Source organism: Zeus faber (assembly GCF_960531495.2).
Source record: "Zeus faber genome assembly, chromosome: 6".
NCBI classification, from domain to species: Eukaryota; Metazoa; Chordata; class Actinopteri; order Zeiformes; family Zeidae; genus Zeus; species Zeus faber.
Window position 1 is genome coordinate 13,119,591 of NC_137201.1, and position 11,217 is coordinate 13,130,807.

Genomic DNA, 11,217 nt, shown 5'->3' on the forward strand with positions numbered 1-11,217 from the left:
AATATTGACTTAGTATCTCAAAATTTTGACTTACGTATCTCAAAATATTGACTTAGTATCTCATAATATTGACTTAGTATCTCAAAATTTTGACTTACGTATCTCAAAATAATGACTTAGTATCTCAAAATATTGACTTTCTCAAAATGACTTAGTATCTCAAATTAATAAGAAACGTTTTCAAAATAATGCCTTAGTATCCCAAAGTAATGAGAAACTTTCTCAAAATAATGACTTACAGTAGTATCTCAGAATAATGACTTAGTATCTAACAGTTAGTAGTAGTAGTAGTACTAAAAAGTAGTAGTAGTAGTAGTAGTACTAACAGTACCCCAGGTATTTATAGTAGTACTAACAATCAGTAGTAGTACTAACAGTTACTAGGAGTAGCACTAAAATGTAAAAGTAGTACTAACTGGTAGTAGTACTAACAGGTAGCAGTAGTACTAACAGGTCATAGTAGTAGTAGTAGTAGTAGTGGTGGTACTAAAAGCTAGTAGTAGTACTAACAGGTAGTAGTAGTAGTAGTAGTAGTAGTAGTAGTAGTAGTAGTAGTAGTAGTGGTGGTACTAAAAGGTCGTAGTAGTTCTAACAGGTAGTTGTAGAACAACTAAGAAAGTTTCACATTATTTTCAGATACTAAGTCATTACTTTGAGAAAGTTTCTCGTTATAATGACTTGTAGGAGGGTCGTTTTTTTCTACCCATCACATTAGCGGAAATGGACTTCCATAAGTTATAGCAAATAGTTTGCAAAAAAGAAAAAGAAAAAGAAAAAGAAAAAGAAAAAGAAAAAGAAAGAAAGAGAAAGAAGGGAAAGCGGGAGGCGCGACGCTCCGGGACACGACGCCCCGTCCCACTGACCGAGTTTCGGGGCGTCGCCTCCGCGCTGGTGATGTAAGGTTCGACTCCTTTTTCAAGATTCGGTTCTCGACGAGTCACTCAGAAAAAAGAAGAGTCGTTGGATTGTCCTACCCTTCGCTCACTCGATTCATTTGGTACAACGAGTCGTTGAGGGAGGAGGGAGATATTTGTTTGTTACTCCCGCGTGAGGCCACTTTTGGCCGTAATCTGGTTTTTGATTGCATTTGTTTTTAATTGTGTTTTACGATGTGATTTATTTTGTTTTTATATTTATTGTTTGATTTATGAATCAAATAGTAAAGACACTAAAGTATTTAGAGTACCCTGAAAAGCGCTGTACAAATTAAATGTATTATTATTATTATCATCATTAATATTATTATTATTAGGGGTCCATCCCGTAGGGATGAAACCACTATTGTCATTGTTTGGATTTTTAGTTATTTATTTTCTTTTCCTTCTTGGCATTTTCGGGCTTAAGGGTTAGTCCGGAACAGGACGTCACAGTTCACATCTCACGGTTGATGTTTCATTTAAACCGATCTATATACGGAGCAGAAATTTGTGGAAAAACGACAAAGTTTGACCGGGAGTAGCCGAACTTCCGTGCAAACACTGACACGCCGACATTCGAAAACTTCTGGTCGGGTAATGGAGCAAGGTGAGCTTGTGGAGTAGGACGCTTTGGAGACGCCGTCATCCAATTTTCCACACATTTCCGGGTGACAACTGCGCCTTCAATTAATAAATAGTTATTAAAAAAAGAAAAACACCAGGTAAAGCCTCTTGTCGGCGCTTTCACATTCCCAGGAGGCGAGATAAGCGACATATATCAAAATCAGACCTATTTGCAAGTTGAATATGTAAGCTTTGATTCACCTCGCCTAATGTTGCCGCCGCACTGTAGAAAACGGCCAAATGCTGTAATAATCCTCCCACTTTCCCGCCGCCCCGTTCCGTCGTGTTGGTTTCCACCCGCTCCAGTGCGCCCACAGGTAGCGTAAAGCACAGCGTCGTCAAATATTGGCGTAAAGCAGTTCTGCCGTTGCCGACGTACGCGACGAGGGCGGAGCGCGTCTGCCAAAGCGAGGGTGAAGTGACGTTTACGTGTTACAGCGAGCAACGTGAATCTCTAGCGTGGGCATGGTGTTGCAGGGGGAGGCAGCGGGGTTTGTAGCCAAGTCATTCGCACAGAAGATCGCACAATTTAAACGTGCCCATTTAAATGGTAGTCCGGGGCGCGAACGCGCGGCGGGATGTGGCCGCCAAACACGTCTGGTACCTGGCACCACGGACCGAAACCACAAGGACCACTCGCTCGGGGCCGCGAGCTTCGGCGCCCCTGGCGCTCGTAGCGGGTGGTCCGTGGACGGACCGCTGAATTGGCTGCAAGTCCCTCTCGGAAAGGCTTACGGTTCAGAACCGTGGTCGCCTGACACCGCAGTACACCGTTACATCCCGCAGCTGCGTGCGCGCATGTGCGCCCTTACCTGCTCGTCGGCGGCGGGTTTCGTCTCATATTTTATTTTCCCTTTTTGTAAATAAACCCTGTTCGGTGTCCTCATTTTGTGGAATTCCAGCCAGCCGTAGAGTCCCAGAAAAGAGCATGTGCGTTTGCGTGTATCCTCACAAATTAGGTTTGCCTGCAGCTCCAGAGCGACGGGTCCGGAACGTGCCCATTTTATTTTAATCCCAAAAGTTGGAAAAAAAAAAAAAAGTTGACGAGACGTCGCCGAAGGACATTGTCAGCGTCGCGTTTGATTTTGAATCCGTTTGAATGGCAACGCGTTGCTGGGAACCTCCGCGCGGAGTGATTTACTTCCGCGGGGACGCCGCGAGGCAGCATTCTGTGGGCTAAAGGTAGTCGGCGGCCACCTTCTATCTTTTAGGATAAAGTATTAACACGCAACAAGTGTATCGGCTTGTACTGTCGTAGCAATTCTGCGTGTCACAGGGAGTCACCGTGTCATTACGTCAGCCGATGCATAGCACATGGAAAACTCGGAAAACGGTCACTCGTTTAGGCGCAATGCTGACGTGTGATGGGTGTCGATATTGGACACCGTCCGCTGCTTGCAGCTATATTTATTATTAATTTTTATTGTTCTTCTTCTTCTTATTATTATTACTATTATTCTTATTATTACTACTACTGTGCACAAAAGCAAAAGCATTTTACTTCTGTGAAAAGTATATTTCATGGAATGCAGAGTGTGAATCCGTCACATTCGTCGCAGGATGATTCCAAACGGCCTGACTGCATATTCATTTAGTCCCGCAAATGTTGAAATACTGAATCGCCCCGCACGCTGGGTCGAATCCCAAAGGGCTCGCCTGAGCTTCTCCCTCGCGGGTCGCCGTTCGAGTCCCAGCGGCCGCCCGTGTTTCCTGGCGAGCGGAGCGCCAGCCTCGGACGACTCTTCCGCCCTTCGCCCAAAAGACCCGTTCGCCGCGAGCGGCTCGCGGGCGGCTCTCGCGTCGCTACTCCGCTCCGCTCCGACCAATCGCAGCTGCGGCTGAAGACTTTGTAAACAAGTCTTACACGTTGTTGTGAACTTTAAAAATGTCCATTTGCTGCGAAACCGGAGTGAAACGGCGGCGAAGAAAGCTCCGAATCGGGTAAGACGCGACTCACGTCACTTGCTCGCTGGCACCGGTGACGGAGCTGTGTTTTCCGCATTCAAAAAAAAAACAACAACAAAACTGCTCTTGTTGGGTTGTAAACCTTGTAAAACGTGATTAATGCATTTTCCACATGGGACCTAATGGGGTAAAAAAAAAAAATTATATAACATCTGGGGGGGCAACGCGTTGGTTTTGAAATCGGGCGCTGGGCATAGAGGGGGGGGAAAGAAATGTTTTGCAGCTGGTTTCCTCGACCTGGAATCGTGTTGGGTCGAATCGCTCGGCGCTCGGGGGATTGACCGCGGCGGACCCGTCGTATCCCGCTTTTAAAAAGACGGCGAAGCAGCTCGTAAAAGCAGGTGACAACGACGCCGACGCCCCCGACGCGCCGTGCGTCCGAGCTGCTCCTGCTCGGACGCTCGACGGTTACTCACCTTTTATTTTGATTAATTTTTTTTTTTTGAAGGGAGTTCACTCACAGATAATACAGTTGGGTTTCGTGTCGTTTTCGTACCTATGGCGCACGGGGACGTTTTCGCAACCGAAAGTTTGAATCTCTCTCTCTCTCGCTCTCGCTCAGCGTAAGCCCGTATTACACAACAACAGACACGCTGAACGCATTCAGTATCTATTGTAGTAGTGCTATTCGGCTAGTATTTAATGTCGCAATTTAGGAGTCGTATCGTGTTTATCATAGACGTGTTTATTGTATAGTATATACTGTGTTTAGTCTTTACTTCTATACGTTTGTATAGTGTTTACTATAGTATTTAGTGCAGAAGGATAGTGTTGAATGCCGTCGTATAATCTTTACTATAGTATTTTCTATTGTGTTTACTATAGTATTTAGTATAGGATTTTGTGTAGTAGTATAGTGTTTTACATTGTATTTAGTGCAGTCATTTTGTGTTGAGTATAGTAGTATATTGTTTATTAAAGTATTTAATATAGTATTTTCTGCAATAGTAGAATAGTGTTTACTATAGTATTTAGTGCAGTGGTGTAGTGTTGAATATAGTAGTGTAATGTTACTATATTATTTAGTGCCGTAGTCTAGTGTTGAGAACGGTTGTATTTATTATAGTATTTAGATCAGTATTTAGTGCAATAGTATAGTGTTGAATATAGGAGTCAGTTCTTTACAATAGTATTTACTATAGTGCAAATGCTTTACTGTACCAAATACTAAACTAAATACTGTAGTTATATAGTATTTTGTTTTGTATTCGTCCAGTATTTATTGCAGTAGTATAGTTTTGAGTATAGTAGTAAAACCTTTACTATGGTATTTACTATAATGTTAACTATAGTTTTAGTACAGTATTTTGTGCAGTAGTGTATTGTTTAGTATAGTAGTATGGTGTTTACTACAGTATGTAGTGCAGTAGTATAGTGTTGAGTACAGTGGTATAGTATTTAGTGCAGTAGTATATGTTGAGTTTAGTAGTATAGAGTTTATTATATTATTTAGTGCAGTACTATAGGGTTGAGTATACTAGTATTGTGTTAACAATAGTGTTTACCGTAGTATTTACTATAGTGTTTAGTGCAGTCGTAAAGTGTTGAGTATAGCAGTATTGTGTATACTTTAGTACTTAATGCAGTAGTATAGTGTTGAGTATAGGAGTATAGTGTTAACTATAGTATGTAGTATAGTGTTGAGTACAGTGGTATAGTGTTTAATATAGTATTTAATGCAGTATCATATTGTTGAGTATAGTTGTATAGTGTTGAGTATAGTAATAGAGTGTTTACTACAGTATTTAGTACAGTATTTAGTGCAGGGGTATAGTGTTGCGTATGATAGTATAGTGTTGAGTATAGTAGTATAGTGTTTACTATGGTATTTAGTGCAGTAGTATTGTGTTGAGTATCGTAGTATACATAGTGTTTACCATCGTATTTAGCCCAGTATACAGTATAATGCAATAGTGCATTATAGTTCAGAAGGATGTGGGCTCAGCCTTCGTTGTCAACACCTGCACGTGAAGTGTGCTTCTGCACGGCCATCTGGGGGTAGGGGCTCAGGAAGTAAGTGAGGGGGACTTCCTGTCACACGGTCGCTGTAGACCAGTAGAAAATAAGAATTCTTAAAAACGTTTGAAAAATACATTGAAAATTACAAAATTATTGCTTCAACTAAGCCTTTATTTACCCCCCCCTCTCTCTCGCTGTCTGTGTGTGTGTGTGTGTGTGTGTGTGTGTGTGTGTGTGTGTGTGTGTGTGTGTGTGTGTGTGTGTGTGTGTGTGTGTGTGTGTGTGTGTGTGTGTGTGTGTGTGTGTGTGTGTGTTAATGTGTTCCTGAATCCTCATTAAGAACAAACAAAGGATGATTGAATATGCTCCCATATCAAGCTTTGTGGGGTTCTTCAGGAAGTTGGACATCAGAAAAACAAAATCGTATTGTCCAATAAACACGACGGGCTCGTTAAAGGAACACTTTGTCATGTTTGTCATGTGTCATGTTATCATGTTTTCACTTATTGGTCCTCGTGATGGCGTCTCTATAATGTCCACAGCGCTCGCCATTGTTGTCTGTATTGGTCATTATTGCACCCGCTCCCTTGCCAAACTCATACCCTTGGGAGGTATTCCTTAAAGCTCGGCGATAACCCACGATAACGTCACTTGCGTGAACGGCGACTGGCGGCGTGAGCTCAGCGGGTTCTCACCGCTTGGAGCTGAACCAGCGGAGTCTGGGTCGGTCTGGGTCCAATCAGCGGAACTCAGTTCAATACCGGATCGATACAGAAAGTGACGTTTTCTTCCTTGCTCTGTGAGCGAGAATTACTGATGTAACAATATTTAAATATTTAAAAACATGATTACCAAAAAAATATGGTGATTCTGAAGCTATTAATGCAGGCAGAAAATCATCCCGGCAATCGATTACCAAATGCATAAACACGTAGTTCATAATGTTAGTTAAACTGATCTAAAATAAATGATCCGCACGTTCCATCTATACTAAATTGTGTTCCCTTTAAAATCCCTTAAAATAGAAAAAAGAAACTGATGCGAAGCCTACACCAACTTGCCATTTCAAACTTCAGTTTCTAAATGGTGTTATTTTCTTAAGGGCAGGACAAATTGTTGTAAATAATTATACTGTGTGTACATATTGTGCATGTGCACAATTTTTTGCCATGGTATGTACGGTCACACTAATATCATATAATATTAAATTATACATCAACATACAGTATAAAAGATATGTAGGAACCGTGCATTACTATGTAGCTACAGAAAAGAAGATCCTAACATATTGTCAAAATTAGAAAATAATAAATGTGACCCACCGCAGCAAAACCCACTGTCTCACACATTTCCAAAATCACCAGGAGCAGCCAAATAAGTTGCAAAAACCTTTCTTGAAGGAAAATTAGATTTTTCCAGATTCATGTTCCTTTGTGTTTTGTTTTTTTATCTGTCAACGTATTTTTGTCATATAATTGAGAGACTCTGCATTTTGTTGTGTTGTCCGTACTTTTAAACACCAAAATAATTCCACTTTTATAAAACATGTATATTCTTACTGTTAAATAAAAGCTTTTTAAAAACCGAAAATACTGTGTTGATGAAGCTGTTCAACGTTCCCGCAAAACACATGAACAAAGCAGTGATTGCCCCATTCACAAGGATCTTAAGTAGCCATGAGGCTTTGTTTGTCCGCCCACTCCATTCCCATTCTGGGAGCTGGCTGAATGAACCTGGTGTGGGTACAACTTTGGAGGGGATTATCTCAGAAACACGGTTTGCCACACCCTTGTCATTAAGCCATAGCTTTAAAAATATTTGCATGATTTGCACAAGTGACACCTTGTTTGGAAGCCCTGATTCTACACTTTAAAATGGTGTGGAAAAGAAGTCAAAAGCCGCCAAATGACCCTAAAATGACCCGTTAGCTGTTATGTTCTGTTTAGAACTATTGTGCATAATCTCCAGGTGCGTTGCAAAACATTTCACTATATATATGTATGAATGTATGTATATGTATGTGACAAATAAACCTCTTGAATCTTGAATATATAAAAAAATATATATAAATTATATTCATATATATATACAGTATATATAAAACCACTGACAGGTGAAGTGAATAACATTGATCATCTGATTCCAAGTGGTGGGATATAGGAGGCAGCAAGTGAACAGTCAGTTCTTGACGTTGATGTGTTTGAAGCAAGAAAAATGGGCAAGCGTAAGGATCTGAGCGACTTTGACAAGGGCCAAACGGTGATGGATAGACAACTGGGCCAGAGCATCTCCAACACAACAGGTCTTGTGGGGTGTTCCTGATATGCAGTGGATAGTACCCACCAAAAGTGGTCCAAGGAAGGTCAACTGGTGAACCAGGTCCTGGGCTCATTGCACGTGGGCAGCCAAGTCTAGCCCGTCCGGTCCAATCCCACAGAAGGGTTACTGTAGCACAAATTACTGAAAAAGTTCATGCGGCTGAACTGGACCATGGAGCAATGTTAGAAGGTGGCCTGGTCTGATGAATCACATCATGTGGATGGCCGGTGTTAGGTTCCTATCCGATTGAGCATCTGTTGGATGTGCTTCTACACCAGCTGATCAATTTGAGCCCCACTTTGCAACTGCAACCCTTGTTGCCAGATACCACAGGACACCTTTAGAGGTCACACGGAGTCCATGCCTTGATGGGTCAGAGCTGTTTTGGCGGCAAGAGGGGGACCGACATAATATTAGTGGTGGTTTTAAAATTGTGGCTGATCGGTGTATATATACAGTGTGTGTATATATATATATATCTCATATAATAAATTATTTAGATATATGTTGCTCCACTTCATTGCGTTCTTTACTTTTTTCATTTGTTTCTTAATTATGCGCATGCAATTGACTGGGAAAACAAGCACGTTGGCAATTTCAATGAGGATTATAGCAATAATCACATATATTCAGACAGGGCCATTAAATTATGTAGATTTAATTAGGAACCCTCGTATACTGTAAGTTAGTCAGGCTAGCAGAATTTGGCCTCGCTTACAGTGTAAGCGACCTTTCGGGAAGACACCCCCAGGCATAGTTCAGTTGTTATGAGGAGGGGATGGATTTGCAGTTGGCTGTTTGGGTTCGTCTCATTTATTGTGCAGTTAGCGCCCCAACAGGAAGCCGTAGGAACTACACCAACACTGCAACAGTTGACCGCGCCTCCTTCTTGAGCTGCTTACCCTTCGTAGCGGACGGGACCCCCGTCGCCACTGTATAACGTGGTCAGTTTGCGCAACAAGTGAATCAAATATGATGTGTTAAAACATGCGTTCTAAGTAGACATCCTCCTGCGGGTAATCGCGGCACCTTACTGTGCGTGATTGCCTTCTTTGTACGGGCCCGAACGCCACCGGTCTTTATTGCCTTTTGATTCCACCACTTAAAACACTTGACAAACTTATTTTGCATGATATCAGCCGCGCTTTGACGTGGCCTTTTATAACGGGAAGTCAAGGGAGGGGGACTTAGTTTCTTTTTCATGTGCAGCCTCACCAGACATCAAAATGTACGCTTCCGATAAGAGCCATTGATGTCATCATTTCCTGGCAGGCACTGAAACAGAAATAAGGGCTGCGACGCACACAGACCACAATGTTTTCGGTGGTTAGGCTGTTTCCAGGGCATAACATGAGCCGCAGCGTTTTCGTTTGTTGTTGTTCTGTATTTATTTATTTATTCATCTATTTATTTATTTATTCGCTCAAACGGCGATCGACTCAAATTCAAACCAACGCTCGAAAAATGTCGCGGAGGTGGGCAGATGGCGGTCGCAGGGCTGGGGTTTGAGCGGGTCTGTCGTCGCACACTGGTCTCACGGGGAGACCTGGCACCAAGGGGCAGCTGGGAACCAGTGACCCTGCCGGTGCCGCCAGGACGCTGCGGTGCGTTGTTCCACCAGCGGGGGGCAGCGTCGAGGCAGAGCTGCCCGTGCAAGGATGCTGACGCTGTTCGCCCCCCGGGGCTTCAGTGGTACTGGGAATAAACCACATACAACCATTTAACACATGCTGTACTTATTTAAGTATATTCAGATTCGGAGATTTTCGACTCGACTACATTTCTAACGCACTCAAGTTACTCAAGTGAAAAATCAAATCAAATCTGGATTTATAATCTTTGTAGGTGACTATGATGGTTTATTGTGACTTGCAATCAGGATGTGCGTGAGCGCTCATCTGCAGGAACCAGGTGCAGTGTGTTCTGTTATAAGCTGTTCCATCACGGCGCTGGATTCGACAGGTGCTTTTCCTCGTAATACTTAAAGTACTCATTGTAGGTTGTGTCACACTTTAAGAGCAAGCGCTTATACACGTTCACCCCGGCGGAGAGGTCAATGCGGTACTTTCACCCTCATGGAGTGATCTTGTGTCCCGAGTGAAAGCCCTGAGAACTTATTCCGTGTCAAGTCTACCATCAGATCTTTTTTTTTTTTGTTTGTTTGTTTTTTGTTGCTTTGCTCGGGTTTCCTTTCCTCTTGAGCTCCTCGGAGAACAACAGAGCGCGCACGGAGCATGTCGTGGGACTCCGCGCGCCGTCGCAGCCGCGTGTGGTCGCCCTGGCAGGAAGCTGTGACGCGCTGCGGCGACTCGCGAACGACTCCCTTGAGACGAGTCGTTCGGCGAGACGCGAGTGGCCGACAAAAGAGTCGCTCGTTCGCAACTCGGGCTGAACTGAGACTCGGAACTCGAACGAATACAAGCGCCAGCAGAGCGGATCTTTTACTCGTGAACGGAAAATTGTTACTGGGGATTAAATGAACCCCCCCCCCCCCGTATTCTAAAGGGTTCACACCCTGAGTGTTCGTGGATGGAATTTGACCTGTGTTTGAATTCATAAAGTGTTTTATCTGCTCAGTAGCTTACAATTCATCCACAACCATAATATTTACATCTACTTACTTTGATATTGTACGTACCGTCGATCATATTTCATGTGGGGGGAAAAAAAAGGGTCAAGGCATTCGGCGTAATTCATATCGAATGCGACTGATTGGCTCTTTACATTATCCCCAAATAAATCATTTTGACAGAATTAAATGTTTCTTGTGAGAATTGCACTCACAGCTCAGCAATTGAAACAAACGTTTCCACCGAGTCACCCGTTGAGGGCCGACTCTCCGAGACGAGCCGAACCTTTCATCGGCGTCACGGCGGCGGTCGCTCGTGTGACGTCATGTCTCGTACTCCTATTCCGCTGTCCTGCGTTGTCAGCGGTGTTCGTCATTAAATGAATAAAGAAACGAACAGAAAGAAAGAACATCCACTCGGATCTTGGAAGCGGCAATTAAAGTTGTTGGTAAAGTCTTGCGTTCGGGAAATGTATCGTTATTGTTTCATACAAAGCGATGAATAGACAAGGTTATTGTGTAATTGCATCCAAAAAGTTCTTTAAAAAGTTTTTCCACATCTCTATTTTTGCTTTGTGTTGTTTATTCCAAGCCCTGAAAACATAAACACAAAATCATCTGCAAAACACTGTTATCCAGTGAAGTGCTCAGTCATAAAAGTACAAATACCCTCACACTAAATGACTCTAGTAAACTTGATAAAAGTATTTCAATACTTGCTCTTATATGTACTTAAATTATTCAAAGTAAAAGTGCTTGTCACATCCAGAGCCCTGGTATAAGACATTACATTTCATTTCATTTAGCAGACGCTTTTATCCAAAGCGACTTACAATTGTTCAAACACCGACGGACGCAGCCATC

The 11,217-nt window shown here is 42.7% G+C and overlaps 1 protein-coding gene across 1 annotated transcript in view; it reads left to right on the forward strand.

Annotated features, from left to right (window-relative positions):
* Positions 1–3,438: 3,438 nt before the first annotated feature.
* The window catches only part of ccnd2a (cyclin D2, a), a 161,239-nt gene continuing 153,460 nt past the window's right edge, over positions 3,439–11,217 (forward strand). The window contains exon 1 of the mRNA XM_080002763.1: positions 3,439–3,482. The gene's annotated coding sequence lies outside the window, so the exon portion shown is untranslated. The remainder of the gene's footprint in view (positions 3,483–11,217) is intronic.